The sequence below is a fragment of the Rhinolophus sinicus genome, linkage group LG14 (genome assembly GCF_036562045.2).
Source record: "Rhinolophus sinicus isolate RSC01 linkage group LG14, ASM3656204v1, whole genome shotgun sequence".
Lineage (NCBI taxonomy): Eukaryota > Metazoa > Chordata > Mammalia > Chiroptera > Rhinolophidae > Rhinolophus > Rhinolophus sinicus.
This window is the reverse complement of record NC_133763.1, coordinates 32,203,233-32,223,435: the sequence shown is the minus strand read 5'-3', so window position 1 is coordinate 32,223,435 and position 20,203 is coordinate 32,203,233.

Here is a 20,203-nt window from a genome sequence, read left to right as displayed (position 1 = left end):
TGCAAAAATCGTAAACAAAATTCCAGCAAATTGATTACAACAATACCTTAAAAAGATTATACATCACAATCAAGTGAGGTTCATCCCAGGGGCACAAGGATGGTACAACAAATCCATCAATGTGATACATCACATAAACAAAATAAACAACAAAAATCATATGATTATATCAATAGATGCAGAAAGCATTTGACAAGATACAACATCCATTTATGATTAAAACTCTTGATAACGGACGCCATCAAAATGGCGGTGTGAGGTGAGCCTCTGTAAATATCCCCTGGAATTTACAACTAATCGAACAACTATAATTCCACAAAGGACTCCCTGCACAGCAGACAGGCAAGACAAAGAGGCCCACTACTGAATTCACCTAAGGTGGGCGAATCGCGTGAGCGGGGAAGGAGGGAAGAGAGAAGCACGAAGAGGGAGCCGCGTGGGCACAGGACTCAGACCTAGCTCAATGCTCCAAGCTCGCTGCATCCAGGTACTACCACAGTTGCAGGAGAGGGAAGAACTCGAACTGCTAGGGCTTCATTTATGGCTCACAGGGCTGAGGGGACAGCATATAACACGGCTGAACCCAACACTCACAGCAGAGACCTCAGATCAAAGACTGGGGAAAGATGGCTGAAAATGGTGGTTTAAGTCCTCATTGCAAAGCAGAGAATGGAAACCTTAGGCACTGAGACTAGCCACACCCTCCTTACCATCCCAGAGCTCACCCCACACACCGGTCTGGTGCTAGAAGCGGAACAGTAGCAGTGTCAGATCAAAAGAACAGAATATTTGCTGTTCTGAGAACTGTGGACCACAGACAGAGATTCGCAGCCCAAATAGTTCTGGCAAAGGGGAGGGAGCTGTGGAAGCAGGACCAGCTGTGGTGGTGATTGCCGCCATTGCTATGGGACACCGCTCACAACTCACCCCGCCCCTGGCCCCACCTATCTGGGCAGATCCCTGCACCAGTAAACAGAACTGCTGAAATATACAGACTCTGAATCTGGTGCAGGAAGAACTTTAGAACTTCAAAAGCTCTCCGCATACCCACACAGACACTGCGCACTGTGACCTAGGTGAACTATTAACAGAGGAGAAGGCTGTCTCCCAGGGAATCTGCCCATTGTGTGAGAAGCTGGAATAGTGCAGAGAAAACATAGCACTACCATGTGAGAGAGAAAAAAAAGGCTGCACTCAGAGAGAAAATAAAACATTCTACCAACAAGTACTGGAAAACAAAAGAAAGACCTCTTCCTATCAACCTGTTATAGAAGCCACTCCTGTAGATGTCTAGGAAGAGAAATAATAAATCAGTAATTGCCATGAATAACCAAGGCAACAAGACAGCTCAGAAAGAAAGTGAAAAGTCTCCAGAAAAGGAACTTAAAGGTATGGAAATAGATGACTTAAATGACAGAGAATTCAAGATTACAGTTCTGAAAAAACTCAACGAGATGCAGGAAAATACAGAAAGGCAGTTAAATGAACTCAGAATCACAATCAAAGAACAAAATGAGATCAAAGAACAAAATTTTACGAAAGAGATTGAAATTTTAAAAAAGAACCAAATAGAATTTCTGGAGATTAAGAACTAAATAGAAGAAATTAAGAATGAAATAACCAGCTTAGGTAGTAGAGTTGACCAGATGGAAGAAAGAATCCATGACATCGAAGATAGAAACCTGGAAATTACACAGATGGAAGAAGAAAGAGACTTGAGACTTAAAAGAAATGAAAGCACTCTACAAGAACTTTCTGACTCCATCAGAAAGAGCAATATAAGAATAATGGGCATACCAGAAGAAGAAAGAGAAAAGGGAACAGAAAACATATTCAAACAAATTGTCGATGAGAACTTCCCAAGCTTGTGGACAGAACTGGATCCTCGAAACCAAGAAGCACATAGAACACCTAATTACGTCAACCCCAACAGGCCTTCTGCAAGGCACATTGTATTGAAGCTGTCTAAAATCAACGACAAATGAAGAATCCTCAAGGCAGCCAGGGAAAAGAAGACGGTAACTTACAAAGGAAAGCCCATTAGATTATCATCAGATTTTTCAGCAGAAACTCTACAAGCCAGGAGGGAGTGGAACCAAATATTCAAACTATTGAAAGAGAGAAATTAGGAGTCAAGAACAATATATCCAGCAAAGATATCCTTTAGATATGAAGGAGTAATAAAGACCTTTCCAGACATACAGAAGCTGAGGGAATTTTCTAATACATGACCTGCACTAAAAGAAATACTAAAGGAGGCTATTTGACCACCATCAACAGGGACATTTTGTGGCAACTAACACATAAAAAGGGGCAGAGTAAAGGCCTAAAACGGATTATGGGAATGGAGAAAGTAAGAGTGCTGAAGAAAATGGAATACTCTAAATATCAAACTTCTTTTACATACACTTAAGGGTAACCACTCAAAAATAATCCAGAACTGAAATATATACTGTAATAAAAGAAGAAACAGAGGGAAATATCATAGAATACCACCACACAGAAATAATAGACAACAACAAAAAGGCAAAGAAACAATGGAGACACAGCCTTACCAGAAAACTAAAGATAGAATGACAGGAAATTGTCACATATCAATAATCAGCCTAAACGTAAATGGACTGAACACACCAATAAAAAGGCACAGAGTAGCAGATTGGATCAAAAAAACTAAGCCCAACTATATGCTGTCTCCAAGAGACACATCTTAGCTACAAGGACAAGCATAGACTCAAAATGAAAGGGTGGAAATTGACACTCCAAGCAAATGGTATCCAGAGAAAATCAGGTGTATCCATACTATCAGATGATTTCAGGGTGAAAAACGTAACAAGAGACAAAGATGGACATTTCATAATGGTAAAGGGACTACACATGAAGAAGACATAACAGTCATCAATATTTATGCCCCCAGTCAGGGAACACCGAAATATGCCAAGCAACTACTAACAGAACTAAAGGGAGAAATTGACCAAAACACAATTATACTAGGGGACTTAAATACATCATTGACAGCTATGGATAGATCATCCAAACAGATAATAAACAACGAAATAGCAGCCCTAAATGACATAATAGATGAAATGGACATACTTGACATATATAGAGCACTTTATCCTAAAGCACCAGACTATACATTTTTTTTCTACTGTACGTGGAACATTCTCAAGGATAGACTATATATTGGGACATAAAATCAGCCTCAGCAAATTTAAGAAGATTGAAATCATACGAAGCATATTCTCTAATCACAAGGCTTTGAAATTGGATATCAACTGCAAAAAGAAAGCGGGAAAAAAACACAAATACATGGAGATTAAACAACATACTTTTAAAGAATGTCCGGGTCAAAGAAGAAATTAAAGGAAAGATCAAAAGATACATAGAAACAAATGACAATGAAAATACATCCTACCAAAATTTTGGGGATGCAGCGAAAGCAGTTTTAAGAGGGAAATTTATATCATTACAGGCCTATCTCAAGAAACAAGAAAAATCCCAAATAAATAACCTCATGTTACACCTTAAAGAACTAGAAAAAGAAGAACAAATGAAACCCAAGGTCAGCAGAAGAAAGGAAATAACAAAAATCAGAGCAGAACTAAATGAAATAGAGAACAAAAAGACAATAGAAAAAATTAATGTGACAAAGAGCTGGTTCTTTGAAAAGATTAACAAAATTGACAAACCCTTGGCTAGACTCACTAAGATAAAAAGAGAGAAGACACTAATTAACAAAATCAGAAATGAAAAAGGGGAAGTTATCACAGACACCACAGAACCACAAGGCATCATCCAAGAATACTATGAAGGACTATATGCCACCGAATTCAATAACCTAGAAGAAATGGACAAGTTCTTAGAAACATATAGCCTTCCTAGGCTGAACGATGAAGAACTGGAAAATCTAAATAGACTGATCACCCGTAAGGAAATTGAATCAGTCATCCAAAACCTTCCTAAAGAAAAAGTCCGGGACCAGATGGCTTCACTAGTGAATTCTACCAAACCTTCAAAGAGGATCTAATACCAATCCTGCTCAAATTCTTCCAAAACATTGAAGAAGAGACAGTACTCCTTAACTCATTTTATGAGGCCAACATTACCCTGATACCAGAACCTGGTAAGAACAACACAAAAAAAGAAAACTACGGACCAATATCTCTGATGAATACAGATGCAAAAATCCTAAACAAAATTCTAGCAAATCGAATACAACAATGTGTTAAAAAGATTATTGATCATGACCAAGTGGGGTTCATCCCCGGGGCACAAAGATGGTTCAACATCCACGAATCCATCAATGTGATACATCACATAAACAAAATAAAGGACAAAAATCATATGATTATATCAATTGATGCAGAAAAAGCATTTGACAAGATACAACATCCATTTATGATTAAAACACTTAATAAAATAGGTATAGAAGGAAAATACCTTAACATAATAAAGGCTGTATATGGCAAACCCTCATCTAATCTCATAATCAATGGTGAAAAACTGAAGCCCTTTGCTCTACATTCAGGAACACGACAGGGCTGTCCCCTATCACCTCTGCTTTTCAACATCGTGTTAGAAGTCCTAGCCAGAGACATCAGGCAAGATAAAGAAATAAAAGGCATCCAAATAGGGAATGAAGAAGTTAAATTGTCACTCTTTGCAGATGACATGATGCTATATATAGAAAACCCTAAAGACTCCACCAAAAAGCTATAAGAAACAATCAACAAATACAGTAAAGTTGCTGGCTACAAAATCAACGTACAAAAGTCCATTGCCTTCCTATATACTAACAATGAAATCTCAGAAAAAGAAATACAGAAAACAATTCCTTTTGCAATTCCAGCAAAAAGAATAAAATACCTAGGAATAAACTTAACCAAGGATGTGAAAGACCTATATGCTGAAAACTATAAAACATTTTTAAAAGAAATTGAAGAAGACACAAAGAAATGGAGAGATATTCTGTGCTCATGAACTGGAAGAATCAACATAGTTAAAATGGCCATATTACCCAAAGCAATATACAGATTTAATGCAATCCCCATCAAAACCTCAATGGCATTTTTTAAAGAAATAGAACAAAAAATCATCAGATTTGTTTGGAACCACAAAAGACCCCGAATAGCCAAAACAATCTTTAGAAAAAAGAACAATACAGGAGGTATCATACTCCCTGACTTTAGCTTGTACTACAGGGCTACAATAATCAAAACAGCATGGTATTAGCAGAAAAACAGACACATAGACCAATGGAATAGAATTGAGAACCCAGAAAAAACAACACATGAATATGAACAGATAACTTTTGACAAAGAAGCTAAAAACATACAATGGAGAAAAGACAGCCTCTTCAATAAATGGTGCTGGCAGAATTGGATAGCCACGTGCAAAAGGATGAAACTGGACTGCTATCTGTCACCATGTACCAAAATTAAATCAAAGACTTAAGCATAAGACCTGAAACAATAAACTGCATAGAAGAAAACATAGGTACTAAACTTATGGACCTTGGGTTCAAAGAGCATTTTATGAATTTGACTCCAAAGGCAATGGAAAAAAGAGCTAAAGAAAACAAATGGGACTATATGAAACTTAAAAGATTCTGTACAGGAAAAGAAACCACCGACAAAATAAAGAGGCAACCAACTGAATGGGAGAAGATTTTTGCCAACAGTGCCTCCGATAAGGGGCTAATATCCAAAATATACAAGGAACTCAGGCAACTCAACAACAAAAAAACAAACAACCCAATTGAAAAATGGGCAGACGACCTGAAGAGACATTTCTCCAAAGAGAACATACAAATGGCAAATAGACATATGAAAAAATGCTCAACATCACTAATCAGAGAAATGCAAATAAAAACCACAATGAGATATCACCTCACCCCAGTCAGAATGGCTATCATCAACCAGACAAATAGTAACAAGTGTTGGAGAGGCTGTGGAGAAAAAAAAAAACCCATACACTGTTGGTGGGAATGCAGACTGGTGCAGTCGTTATGGAAGGCAGTGTGGAAGTTCCTCAAAAAATTACTAATAGAATTAGCATATGACACAGAAATCCCTCTCCTGGGTATCTACCCAAAAAATCTGAAAACATTTATACATAAAGACACGTGTGCTCCAATGTTCATTGCAGCTTTGTTTACGGTGGCCCAGACATGGACACAACCAAAATGTCCTTTGATAGATGAATGGATAAAGAAGTTGTGGTATATATACACAATGGAATACTATTCGGTGGTAAGAAAAGATGATATAGGAACATTTGTGACAACATGGATGGATCTTGAGAGTATAATGCTAAGCGAAATAAGTCAGACAGAAAAAGCAGAGAACCATATGATTTTACTGATATGTGGTATATAAACCAAAAACCATAAAAGAACAAGACAAACAAATGAGAAACAAAAAGTCATAGGCACAGACAATATTCTAGTGGTTACCAGAGGGTAAGGGGGTTGGGGGGTGGTAGATGAGGGTAAAGGGGATCAAATATATGGTGATGGAAGGAGAACTGACTCTGGGTGGTGAGCACACACTGGGATTTATAGATGATGTAATACAGAATTGTACACCTAAAATCTATGTAATTTTACTGACAATTGTCACCCCAATAAATTTTTTTAAAAACAGAAAATACATTCCATAAAAAAAAGAACTCTTAATAAAATGAGCATAGTAGAAAATACCTTAACATAATAAAGGCCATATATTACAAACTCTCAGCTAATTAATGGTGAAAAACTGAAGCCCTTTGCTCTATGTTCAGGAACAAGACAGGGTTTTCCCCTATCACCACTGCTTTTCAACATAGTATTGGAAGTCCTAGCCAGAGCAATCAGGCAAGAGAAAGAAATAAAAGGCATCCAAATTGGGAATGAAGAAGTTAAACTGTTACTTTTTGCGGATGACATGATGTTATATACAGAAAACCCTAAAGACTCCACCAAAAAGCTACCAGAAACAGTAAATGAATACAGTAAAGTTGCCGGCTACAAAATCTACATACAAAAATCTATTGCATTCCTCTATACTAACAATGAAATCTCAGAAAAAAAAAATGAAAAGAACAAAACTATTCCTTTTGCAATTGCAACAAGAATAAAATACTTAACCAAGGATGTGAAAGACCTATACACTGAGAACTATAAGACATTTTTAAAAGAAATTGAAGAAGACCAAAAGAAATGGAAATACATTCAGTGTTTATGGATTGGAAGAATCAACATAGTCAAAATGGCTATATTACCCAAAACAATATAGAGATTTAATGAAATTCCCATCAAAATCAATAGCATTTTTAAAGAAATAGAACAAAAAATCATCAAATTTGTATGGAACCACAAAAGACCCCAAATAGCCAAAGCAATCGTAAGAAAAAAGAATAATGCTGGAGGTATCACACTCTCTGACTTTAGCTTGTCAAAGTAACAATAATCAAAACAGCATGGTATTTGGCAGAAAAACAGACACATAGACCAATGGAATAGAACTGAAAAGCCATAAATAAACTTACATAAATATGGACAGATAATTTTCAACAAACGAGCCAGAAACATACAATGAAGAAAAGAAACTTCTGCAATAAGTGGTGCTGGGAGAATTGGAAAGCCATGTGCAAAAGAAACTAGACTGTTATCCGTCACCACATACCAAAATTAACTCAAAATAGATCAAAGACCTAAACATAAGACCTGAAACAATAAACTGCATAGCAGAAAGCATAGGTGGTCCTAGAAGAAAGCATAGGTCCTAAACTTATGGACCTTGGGTTCAAAGGGGATTTTATGAATTTGATCTCAAAGGCAAGGGAAGTAAAAACTAAAATAAATGAATGGGGCTATAACAAACTAAAAACCTACTGCACAGCAAAAGAAACCATTGACAAAATAAAGAAGCAACCAACTGAATAGGAGAAGATATTTGTAAACAACACCTCTGATAAGGGGCTAATATCAAAAATATATAAGGAACTCTTATAACTCAACAACTAAAAAACAAACAATCTAATTTAAAAATGGGCAGAGGACCTGAATAGACTTCTCTCCAAAGAGGACATACAGATGGCCAATGGACATATGAAAAAAAACACTCAACATCACTAATCATCAGAGAAATGCAAATAAAAACCACAATAAGATATCACCTCACCCCAGTTAGAATGGCTGTCATCAACAAGACAAATAATAACAAGTGTTGGAGAGGCTGTGGAGAAAAAGGAACCTTCATACATTGTTTGTAGGAGTGCACACTAGTGTAGCCACAACAGAAGGCATTAGAATAGAGTTACCATATGACCCAGCAATCCCTCTCCTTGGTATATACCAAAAAAAAATCTGAAAACAGTAATCCATAAATATATATGTGCTCTGATGTTCATTGCAGCTTTATTTATGGTGCCCAAGACATGGAAACAATCAAAATATCCTCCAATAGATGTTTGGATAAAGAAGATGTGGTGTATATATACACAATGGGATACTACTCTGCCATAAGAAAAGATGTAATAGTGTCATTTGCAACAACATGGATGGATCTTGGGATTATTATGCTAAGCAAAATAAGTCAGACAGAAAAAGTCACACAGAGAACCTTATGACATCACTGATATGTGGGATATAAAACTGAAAGCAACAAAGGAACAAGGCAAACAAACAGACAAGCAAAAATTCATAGACACAGACAACAGTTTAGTGGTTACCAGAGGGTAAGAGGGGAGAGGGGCTGGTAGAAGAGGAAAAAGGGGATCAAATATATGGTGATGAAAGGAGAACTGACTCTGTGTGGTCAACACGCAATGTGATAGATGATGTATTACAGAATTATACACTTGAAACCTATGCAATTTTACTAGTCATTGTCACCGCAATAAATTTTAATTTAAAAAAATATATTTTTCTTGAAACTCTACAACCCAGACACATAGAAGTCACCTCAAGACTGGTAGGAGGGGCAAAGACATGGAACAGGTTAGTCCCACACCCACGTGTTACTCTTAAAAATTGGGAGGGATACCTGTGTTGTGGAGGACCTCCCAGAAGTGCAAGGGGTCCCAGCCCCACAGCAATCTCCCTAGCCCAGAGTTTCAGTGCCAGAGAGAGAGAGAAGCCCCCATAACTTCTGGCTGTGAAAATCAGTGGAGACTGTGGCTGAGTGAGACGAGGGAGGCTGGAGTCCAAGGTCCTTCTCATAAAGGACCTATGCATGGAATTACTCGCTGTTGGATTGATTCTCTCTGAGTTCCAGTGCTGGGGCAGAAGTCCAAAAGGTGCCAGGGACATATGGGGAGAAACTGAATTGTCTGACTTCAAGGTGAGGGCTGGAGAGGCAGCTTTGTCCCAGACAGGAGAGGTTGGCAAAAGCCATTGTTTCTTGTTGAGCCCTCACCCATCCCAGCATGCAGATATAGGCATCTGCTATATCTGAGTCTCCATCAACCTGGCTAACGCCATTTTTTCACCTTGATTCTCAGAGACTGTGTCCCATCCAAACCTCAGGAACACCAAGCCAGTTCCAGTGATGTTTTGGTATAAACGGCTGGTCTTGACTTATACTGTGGACTTTCCTAAAATCTCTCAAAGGTTCACAAAACCCAAACAAGCAGCATCTGGTTTCATCGTGTCCCATACCTATGGCTGAGCAATCCTAAGCCTGGCACTCTCTACAGCCCACCTCGTTTCATGGCTTGGCCTCTCATGGCGCTTCCAAATCCAGTGCAGGCAACAACCATCTGTGGATTACTCTGCAGCTCATGCCAGGTGGCCAAAGGCAGGGCACAGGCTGTGGTTGAACTTGGCCTGCAGCGGGGACCCTCCCAAAGACCCTGGTGCTGGCACGCCCAGTGGAGAGTTTTGTACCCAGCCAAAGCATTGCCCAGCTGCCTCTGGGCATAACTCTCCCAAAGGACACAAGAGCAGGCACTAGAGCCCTGCTACAGCAAATCCTGCTCCCTAGAGTCAAACCCTGCACAACAGTTTCTGTAGTCATGGCCAAAGTCACAACCAATCAGCCCGAGAGTCAATCCCTCCCACTGACGTGCAAACAGCAACCAAGGCTCAACTACAAGAGGAGGGCACAAACAACCCACACAAGGGACACACCTGGAGCACCCGGCTCTGATGACCAGGGAGAGTGTGCTGCTGGGTTCCACAAGACACCTACTATATAAGTCCACTCTACTAAAACCAGGAGCTCTACTTAATGCATAGAAATAATCACAAGGAGGCAGCCAAAATGGGGAGAAAAAGAAACATGTCCTAACTAAAAGAACAGAACAAAGCTCCAGAAAAAGAACTAAACACAATGGCGACAAGCAATCTTCCAGACACAGAGTTCAAAACACTGGTTATAAGGATGCTCAATTATGTCAGTGAGAACTTCAACAAGGAGATAAGAAACATAAAAATGGAGATAGAAAATATTTTTAAAAGTCAGAAATAAGGAATAAATAACTGAAATAAAAAACACATTAGAGAGAATCAACAGTAGATTAGATGAAGCAGAGAATTTAATCAGCAATTTAGAAAGTAGCAGAAAACACCCATTCAGAACCACAAAAAGAAAAAATAATCCACAAAAATAACAATAGTTTAAGGGTCCTCTGGGACAACATCAAGTATACCAGCATTTACATTATAGGGATACCAGAAGGAGAAGAGAGAGAGCAAGGAATCGAAAACCTACTTGAAAAAATAATTAACCTGGTGAAGGAAAAAGACATATAAGCCCAAGAGGCACAGAGAGTACCAAACAAGATGAACCCAAACAGGCCCACACCAAGACACATTATAATTAAAATACTAAAGATTAAAGACAAAGAGAGAATCTTAAAAGCAGCAAAAGAAAAGTGGTTACCTTCAAGTGAGCTCCCATAAAACTGTGAACCGATTTTTCAACAGAAACTTTGCAGGGCAGACGGGATTGGCAAGAAATATTCCAAGTGATGAAAAGCAAGGATCTACAACCAAATTACTCTTCCCAGCAAAGCTGTCATTTAGAATCAAGGGACAAATAAAGAGCTTTCTACACCAGCAAAAGCTAAAGGAGTCCATTAACGTTAAACCAGTATTACAAGAAATCTTAGAGGGACTTTTTTAAGATGAAAAGAAATAAAAAATATGAATAATAAAATGGCAATAACTACATATCTGCCTATTATTACTTTAAATGTAAATGGATTAAATGCTCAAATCAAAAGATATAGACTGGCTGAATGGTTATGAAAACAGAACTCTTACATATACTGCCCACAAAAGACTCACTTCAGATCAAATTGCACAACCAGACTGAAAGTAAAGAAATGGGAAAAAGATATTTTATGAAAATGGAAACAAACAAACAAACAAAAAGCTGGTGTAGGAATACTTATACCAGACAAAACAGACTTTAAAACAAAGGCTATAATAAGAGACAAAGATGGACCCAGTAATCCCACTTCTGGATATTTATCCAAAGAAACCCAAAACACTACTTTGAGGGGACATGTGCATCCATATGTTCATTGCTGCATTGTTTACAATGGCCAAGATGTGGAGACAGTCTGGGTGTCTATCAATGGATGAGTGGATAAAGAGGAGGTGGTACATATATACAAAGGAATATTGCTCCACCAGAGAATATCCAGCAGCATGGATGGACCTTGAAGGTATTATGCTAAGTGAAGTATATCAGACAGAGAAAGACAGATGCAATGTGATTTAGCTTATATATGAACTCTAACAAACAAAATAAGCAAACAAATGAAACAGAAACAAGTCATAGATATAGAGAACATGTTGATGGTTGCCGGATGGAAGGGGATTTGGGTGGGGTGGTGAAAAAGGTGAAGGCATTAAATAGAAACTGGTAATTACAAAATAACTATGGGGATGTAAAGTAAAGCAGAGAGAATATAGTGAATAATATGGTAATTACTATGTATAGTGCTAGGTAGGTACTAGAGTAGTCAGGGGATGACTTCTTAAATTATATAAATGTTTAACCACTACACTGTACACCTGAAATTAATATAAAACAATATCAAATGTCGACTGTAATTGAAAAATCAAAAAGGGAGGGAAGACAAAGGGGAATAAGAGGTCCAAATTTCCAGATATAGAACAAAGAAGTCATAGGGATGTAAGGTAGAGCATGGGGGATATAGTCAATAATATTGTGATGGCGTGGTAGGGGGCCACACCGTTGCAGGACTTATCATGGTGATCACTTCTTTAGGTACATAAATGTTGAATAACTATGTGTACACCTGAAATTAATATAGTTTTGTATGTTAGCTATATTTTAATAAAAATCTTATTTTTTTCTTGACTTTAGCATCTATTCTAATTCAATTTACACATTGTATAAAAACACTAACTTATAAAGAGTACAAAGATGAATAAGATTTTTTTTATCTTAAAAATGTAAAGGGCTTAAAATTTGCTTCTGCAATGAGTAATATCATCTGCAGGACAAACCACACGTTATTGGTTGTGGAATACAATGGCTAACTTCCTGTCATCTAGGAAACTGAAACAGATTCCAATTTCCAGACACACTTAGAAATCCATGATTCCAAATGCATTAATTTAAATAAGTTCTCATATATATAGTACTCCCACTTTTTAGCATTATGTTTTTCCCAGAACAGTTCTCTACCTGCTTTCCAAATACAGTTCAGTTGGACCAGAGGTGCAGAGATATAATGGGAATAAATAGGGCTCACATGGTTGGTACAAAGAACAAATGCAAATATTCTTATTAGCAGGCAAAAAGTTAGTATATATTTTTGAGTATTGCTAATGAGTGGAAGAAGAAAGCTGCTTTTATCATGCAGTGGTGCAAAATAGATACTTATGGGTTTCCCTCAGTGTTCAAGGTGTTGTTTCTTTCCCATGTTTTAGGAAGGAAAGCTTTGCTTTAAGAATAGCTTCATTGATGATTCTGCTATTGGGCACAGAGATATTCTAGTATATTTTATCTGAAGAACCTGAAACTTTCAGAGAGTGTGAAGTGTACCCTTGGTTGGGGGGAGCGGTCAACGTTATTTTTAACAGCTTTATTGAGACATAATTCACATGCCATACAATTCACCCATTTCAAGTGTACAATTCAATGGGTTTTGGTATATTCAGAGATATGTGTAACCATCTCCACAGTCAATTTTAGAATATTTCATCACCTCAAGAAGAAACACTGTATACTTTAGCTATCTCCCCTCTTTCTTCCCATATCCACCATCCCCTAAGCAATTACTAATCTACTTTCTGTCTGTATAGATTTCCCTGTTCTGCAAATTTGATATGAATGGAATCATATAATATGTGGTCTTTTGTGATTGCCTCCTTTCACTTAGCATAACATTTTTGAGGTTCATCCATGCTGTAGCATGGATCAATATTTCATTCCTTTTTATAGCCAAATAAAATTTCATTGTATGACTATGCCACATTTTGTTTATTCATTTGTCAGTTGATGGACATTTTGTTTGTTTCTACCTTTTGGCTATTATGAATGATGCCACTGTAAATATTTGTGTACATGTTTTCATGTGGACAAATGCTTTCATTTCTCTTGGGTATATACCTAGGAATAGAATTGATGGTATATACAGTAGCTCTATGTTTAATCATTTGAGGAACTACTGGATTTTTCTCCAAAGTGACTATACCATTTAACATCCCATTTACATTCCCATAAGGGAATGAGGATTCTGATTTCTCCACATCCTTGACAACACTTGTTATTATCTGACTTTTTTATTATTGCCATCCTAGTGTGTATGAAGGGGTAGCTCAGGATTTTGATTTGCATTTCTCTGGTAACTAATGATGCCAAGCATCTTTTTATTTGCTTATTGGCCATTTGTATATTTTCCTTCAGAAATGTCTATTCAGATCCTTTGCCTTATTTTTAATTGGATTATTTTTGTTTTTATTATTGAGTTGTAAATGTTCTTTATATATTCTGGACATAAGTACCTTATCAGATATATGATTTGCCAATATTTTTTCCCATCCTGTGGGTTCTCTTTTCACTTTTTTAATGCAGTCCTTTGGAGCACAAATATTTTTTATATTATAGGTTTTGGAAACTTTAGCAGGAGCGTGTACTCAACACCCCAGCAGAAGTGTGGATCAGCTTTATACCTTGCCTAACTCTTTTATCCCCCTCCCTGACATGACCACCTCTGCATCCCTCCCATTCATCTATACACCCCTTGTCTCACATTGCCCATTGAGCTGTAAGCCACATTACCCTTCTTTTTCATCTTCAAGATACACCAAGCTTTTTCTTACTTTTGAATCTTGACATTCAGGTATCAGTTCAAATGTCACTTCCATAAAGAGAAGCCTCACATCTGAATCATCCCCATCTAGTTATTGTCACATCCCCTGTTTAATTTTCCTCATAACATAAATCATGCTTGTTTATTGACTTGTGTAAATACTGAATTATTCCACCAGAATATAAGCTCTAGAGTAGGAGTCTTACCTATTTTGTTCACTGCTATATCCTAAGTTTCTAGAATAATGTCTAACATATAATAGGTCCTCAATAAACATTTGTTGAATGAATCCTCTAGCCCATTATGCTAGGGACTGGGGCAAAAGAATAAATGAGACAAATCCCTGAACAGCGGTAGTCCCTTTAGAAATATGCTCTTGTGGTCAGTGTTCTTGGGAGAGGTATATAGTTGTTAGCAGAAAACTCACTTGGCAGAATGAGTTAATTTTGTAACAATTTATTTTTAAATAAACTTTATAGACATAAAAATACTTAGCGCTCCTTTAGTCAACTTTACTCTGCTCATATAAACACTTTTCATTGCATTTCACTCCTGTTAACTCATCTTGCAAGAATTTTTCATGTTCACTGATAGTAGAGAGAAACGAAGGGAGTACCTGACTGTACTCTCCTCCTCCACCTTCACTGACTGATAATTAATAATCATAATCATTATAATAACAATGCTTTTTAGAAAATGTTTGCTGCTCTGGCCTAGGGAGAGAGGGAAAATCTATCCCCCTTTTTCGGTCTAGTTGAAAGGCTCAGGCTGGCCCCCAGGCTGGGGTCCAACATCAGCTCACCTACAGTTAGTTATTGATAAGATGTCTCCTACTTAACTTATGGAATTTGTGTGAGAATCAAATAGGGGAAGTGTGACAATACTTCTAGGTCCTCTGGGGCAGGCAATGTGCCATAATCAACTCAGTATCTCCAGGAACATTTAGAGTTAATCCAGGTCCAAAACCAGTTCCTAAAAGATTCCATACTCTTGTACACCTCCATACCTTGCCTAAAAGATTTCCTCTTCCCTCTTCCTCCTATCTTTCTCCCATGCCTCAGATTTTGTGCAAACATACACCCACCCTGAAGAATGCTGATTTTGAATATTCTGGGCTCTAGAATCTTCAGTGTAACAGTCATGTAGGAAGAAACAGCCTCAAGATTAAATGAGACTAATGATACACTCTATAATGAGAACCACACATACATACAGCCATGCGCCACATAATGACATTTTGATTAACAAGAGACAACATATACAGCGGTGGTCCCATGAGATTATAATGGAACTGAAGAATTCCTGTCACCTAGTGATGCTGTGACCGTCATAAATTTGTAGTGAATGCATTGCTCATGTGTTTATAGTGATGCAGCTGTAAACAAACCTACAGCACTGCCAGACATAGAAAAGTAGAGCACACACAATTACATTAGTAGTTTCTACCCTCTAGGTTTCTATAAGTGCACTCTGTGATATTCCTAGAACAAGATCACCTAATGATGTATTTCTCGGAATGTATCCCCATCACTAAGTGATATATGACTATACTCTATAACAAACTAGAAAAGACATACAGCATGTATAACAAACTAGAAAAGACATACAGCGTGTTTCCAAGTGCTAATAAACCAGTGATAATTCAACATGGCCAAGAGGTAAAGTGTCTCCTATGAGTTGGTCTAGAGCATTCTCCTGGCAGTCTTTGTGATGCTTCTGTCTGCCCATACTGTTCACCTCCTCTGCCATCTGCATTAATATATTCACCCCTTGCTTCAGAATTTGTTTCAGAAGTCACTAGTCTTTGCTTATGCCTGTTTTCAAACCATGCACTTAAAAGATGCATCCAAATTGGCGGAGGTGTAGGGAGGGGGAAGAGAAGGAGCTGAAATCGAGTCTGTTCTCTGCTAGCCATACCAGGCAGAAGAGGTGTATTTTTGTAACCTGTCCACCCAGAAGAAGCGACATTTTGAAATTCGCAGTTCATAGACCAGCAGGAGCCCTCTTCTTAAGATATCAGTTAAAGAACTCAGTCCTTATCAATTGATATCTCAGAAAACTGCACCCTTCTGAAACCCTCAGTAAAGGGGCTGGCTCCAAGATGATGAGTTGGCCTCTCTCTAACCTTCATGTTTCAGGTCCAAAGTCCATGGTATCTGTGGATTGTGTGCTCTTCCCTCTTAATCACTGTCTGCCATCCTGAAAGAGGAAGCATTTTTGAGACCTTTCGGTGAAAAGCGAAAAGCTCACTTCTTGATTGGGGTCTGAATTGAGAACTAGTCTCTCTCTGAGATAACACGTTATCTGTTTCAGGAGTCACTCATCCCAATGGTAGGGACTCAGGTTGATGACAATTAAATTATGCAATGCTCAGTATCCTGCGGGCTACACATGCATTGCAATTGACACTTGATCTCTGAATTCTGACCCTATTTTCTTTTCTCTGAAATGTCCATAATGCCTTTCACAATATCGGAGTCAGGATAAAATAACTATGTAATACTTGACTGAATATCAAAAAGAACAAAACTACTTGCAATATTTTTTTCAATATTTCTCTAAGACCTTAATGATATTTTAAATTTAAAGGATCTTCACACAATTTAAATACATATGATGTTCTAGAAGGAATTTTCATAGAAGCCAAAAACTCCATCATTATTAAAATTAAACATGTTGTCATTAAAAGAAGTGGGTTTCTTTTAAATGTATTAAAATGTTAAAATATTACTTCAAACTTAAGTCCAACATACCACAAAAGGAGGATGAGATAGCTGTTGAAAGGATTAATAAGGAGAAATGACATAACTGTTTTATACCTATCAGTCTTTGTGTTTTCCCCCTTCTCCTTAAAAGCAAAGATTCCATGACAAATAAAAGTTTAATAAGTAAAAAATACATTTTAAATGAAAAACCATGATTAACTTATTAAGAACCATTAAGTATATAATTACAAGGATTCTATTACATTAAGATACCAATTTCTTTAAAGCCAGAAATAATACCTACTGAAATTTTAATTATTTAAATGAGAAGAGAAAGAGGAATGTTATCTTCTCTGACAAAGATTAAAATCAATTTAATTGCTTCTCTGCTGCCTTGACATGATTCTTGCTGTGAGTCAAGCAACCAAAAAGGGAAATTAATACTGCAGCTGTTAATCAAGTGATATCCATGCTCTCCGTTTGATTACATCAGGGGGAAAGTGTTGTTCCCTGGCTGACTTGTGCCTCCACACCACTCTGTGTTATTGTTGGGAATTGGGTTAGCTATGGGAGATGCCAAAGCTGGACTTAAGTTTTAGAGCCTGTGATAGCGCAAGGTGAGGCTCAGCCTCAGGACATTGAGGTCGCTGTGTTTAAGCCTGAGTACAGGCAGTTCTATCAAGATAGAGGTCTGTTTCAAGTTAATACACCCTTCGGCTCCTGATTCTACTGTCCACAGTGTGAAGTAAAGTTTGATGCAAAAGTAATTGCAGCTTTTGCAAATATTTTTAACCTTGTAAACCACAATTACTTTTGCACCAACCTAATACAAAGTAACACAAGGGCATCGGCAGGGCTGGAGAATGAGAAAGAATATGAGACTGTGGCTAAGATGGATGCTTTTTGGCCCTTAGCACATAGCAATATATTTTCAAGGTAGACAGCAGCACTTTATAGAGGTCAAATACCAACTCTCTCACTCGAATTAGAACATGCATTTGAAAGCAAGGTGCAATAGCAAACAATGAGCCCCTCAAGGCCACATATCTGCTGATTTGAAGGCAGGGCTTTTGTTAACCAGTGCAGAGTGAACATCCAGCAACATCCACACTTGGCAAACTTGTGTATCTGATTGTGAGAAAATGGTATTGTGAAGTATTTATGAGTCTGGAAATACCCTGCCGCATCACGTCTTATCAGCTCTTGTTAACTTTATAGATGAGAAGAGGCACCAGAAGCAGAGGTTGTCAAACCAATGGATCTTGGACACTTCATACCCACGCAGTTCAGTGTCATCAAGGACCCTTTTTTCAGGAACTTTTAACCCTCCCCTTCCTGTTTGCCTTCTCTTGTTGGAGACAGAAGTGGATCCTAACAAATCTCAAGCATCTACATTCTGGAGGAGAAAATTCTTCTGAGAACCATATCTTTCCCTGGATAGGAGAAAACTTCCAGGTAGGGGATAAAGAAATTATTTAGCAAGTTATGCAGACAGGGAAAAAAGCCCTCAAAAGATAACTCAATATTTTGCACGTTTCAAACAAATAATCTCTGGCTCAAGTCACCTCATGGGCTAGCTTAAGATGCCCATCAGCTTGGATTTTATCTGAGCCCAGTTCATTTGTCCCCAGGATCTGCAGAAAACTTTGCCTGGTTTTTTTTTCATCAAATACAAGTCATCCAACTATATTGGATCACCTTGCTGTTAGCCTGGCATTTCCCCTCCCCATTTCAATTTGACCAAATTGAAACAGGCACCCAGAGGCCATGGAGATCAAGACTGGTGTAACAAAATTTGGAGCCCGTTTCTGAGCTTAAATCAATATTTAACAGTAAGCCTGCTTTTATTTATTTATTTTCTGGCAGGCTTTTACTCGCAAATATCACTTTAAACTGAAAGCCAGAAGCCTTAATTATAAAGGATGCCGTTCAGGCTATCTTTTGAAAAACAGTAACTCATTGGACAAGACAACCTGGTAGTTTAAGGGATTGCACTCCCCCAGAATAGAGGCAAGGAGGAGAGTGTTATTGTTTTCTATATGCTGCAAGGATGTACTTAATTACCTCGTATTCAAGCATGCAAAAACAATTCAAATAGAAGGAGTGAGAGCCATTCACTGTCTCAGCCCCCAAGCCCACATCAGAAACACAACATACTCCCCACTGGTTCAGGAACAGGAGCCACGGAAGAGTGCAGTGGAAAACACTTACCAAGCCACGGATAGATCACCCACAGAACTTACACAAACAGACCTCGGGTTAGAATGAGGACCAGCATGGATGCTATGCCATGGCAACATTTATTTCACCTCACTGTTCTCTAACATGTTAGGGAAATCTTCTCTTGATGAGTCCACAGCATGCCAACTGGGACAGAAGTGACATTAGGTCAGAAACATAACCCCCATGGGACTGATTGGGCTAAGCAAACCTGGGCTAGGATTTTATTTCTTTAGTATAATTCTTGGTATGAGTTGCAGATGGCAAAATTCTCTTTTCACCTTACCTACTTTGAACAGTGACAGCAAAATAAAAACAGATGATCCACATAAGTTATTATTAAAAATTAAAAATAAAACCAATGCACACACAATGTATACAAAATGAATCCATACCCAACTTAGCAAGCACCCTTCCAGAGCTACCGTGTTTCCCTGAAAATAAGAACTAGTCAGACAATCAGATTTCATGAGTCTTTTGGAACAAAAATTAATATAAGACCCGGTCTTATTTTATCATAAAACAAAGTGTAGTATAATATAATATAATGTAATATAATAAAATATAATATCCAGTCTTATTTTACTATAAGACCAGGTATAATATAACATAATATAATTCAATACAATACAATACCCGGTCTTATATTAATTTTTGCTCCAAAAGACACATTAGAGCTGATTGTCTGGCTAGGTCTTATTTTCAGGGAAACACGGTAATAAGTGTTTATTAATCTCAAGGAATTTATTTTAAAATGTGCAGTCCAAAATTGGCAAGCAATAGCTTATGTTCTACAACCGCAGACCACGAGCCTAGCTTGTGATGTCCAGTGAACTTCAAGAGTATTTTGAGATTTTCTACAATAGGAAGTTGTCATTCACTTGAATACATGGAATTTAGGATATGGGTGTGGAGGAAAAACTATAATACAGCTCACCAAGAAACAGAAGGGACTCAAAGCAGCAATGTAAGTGAGAAAATACACAATCCTCACATGGACA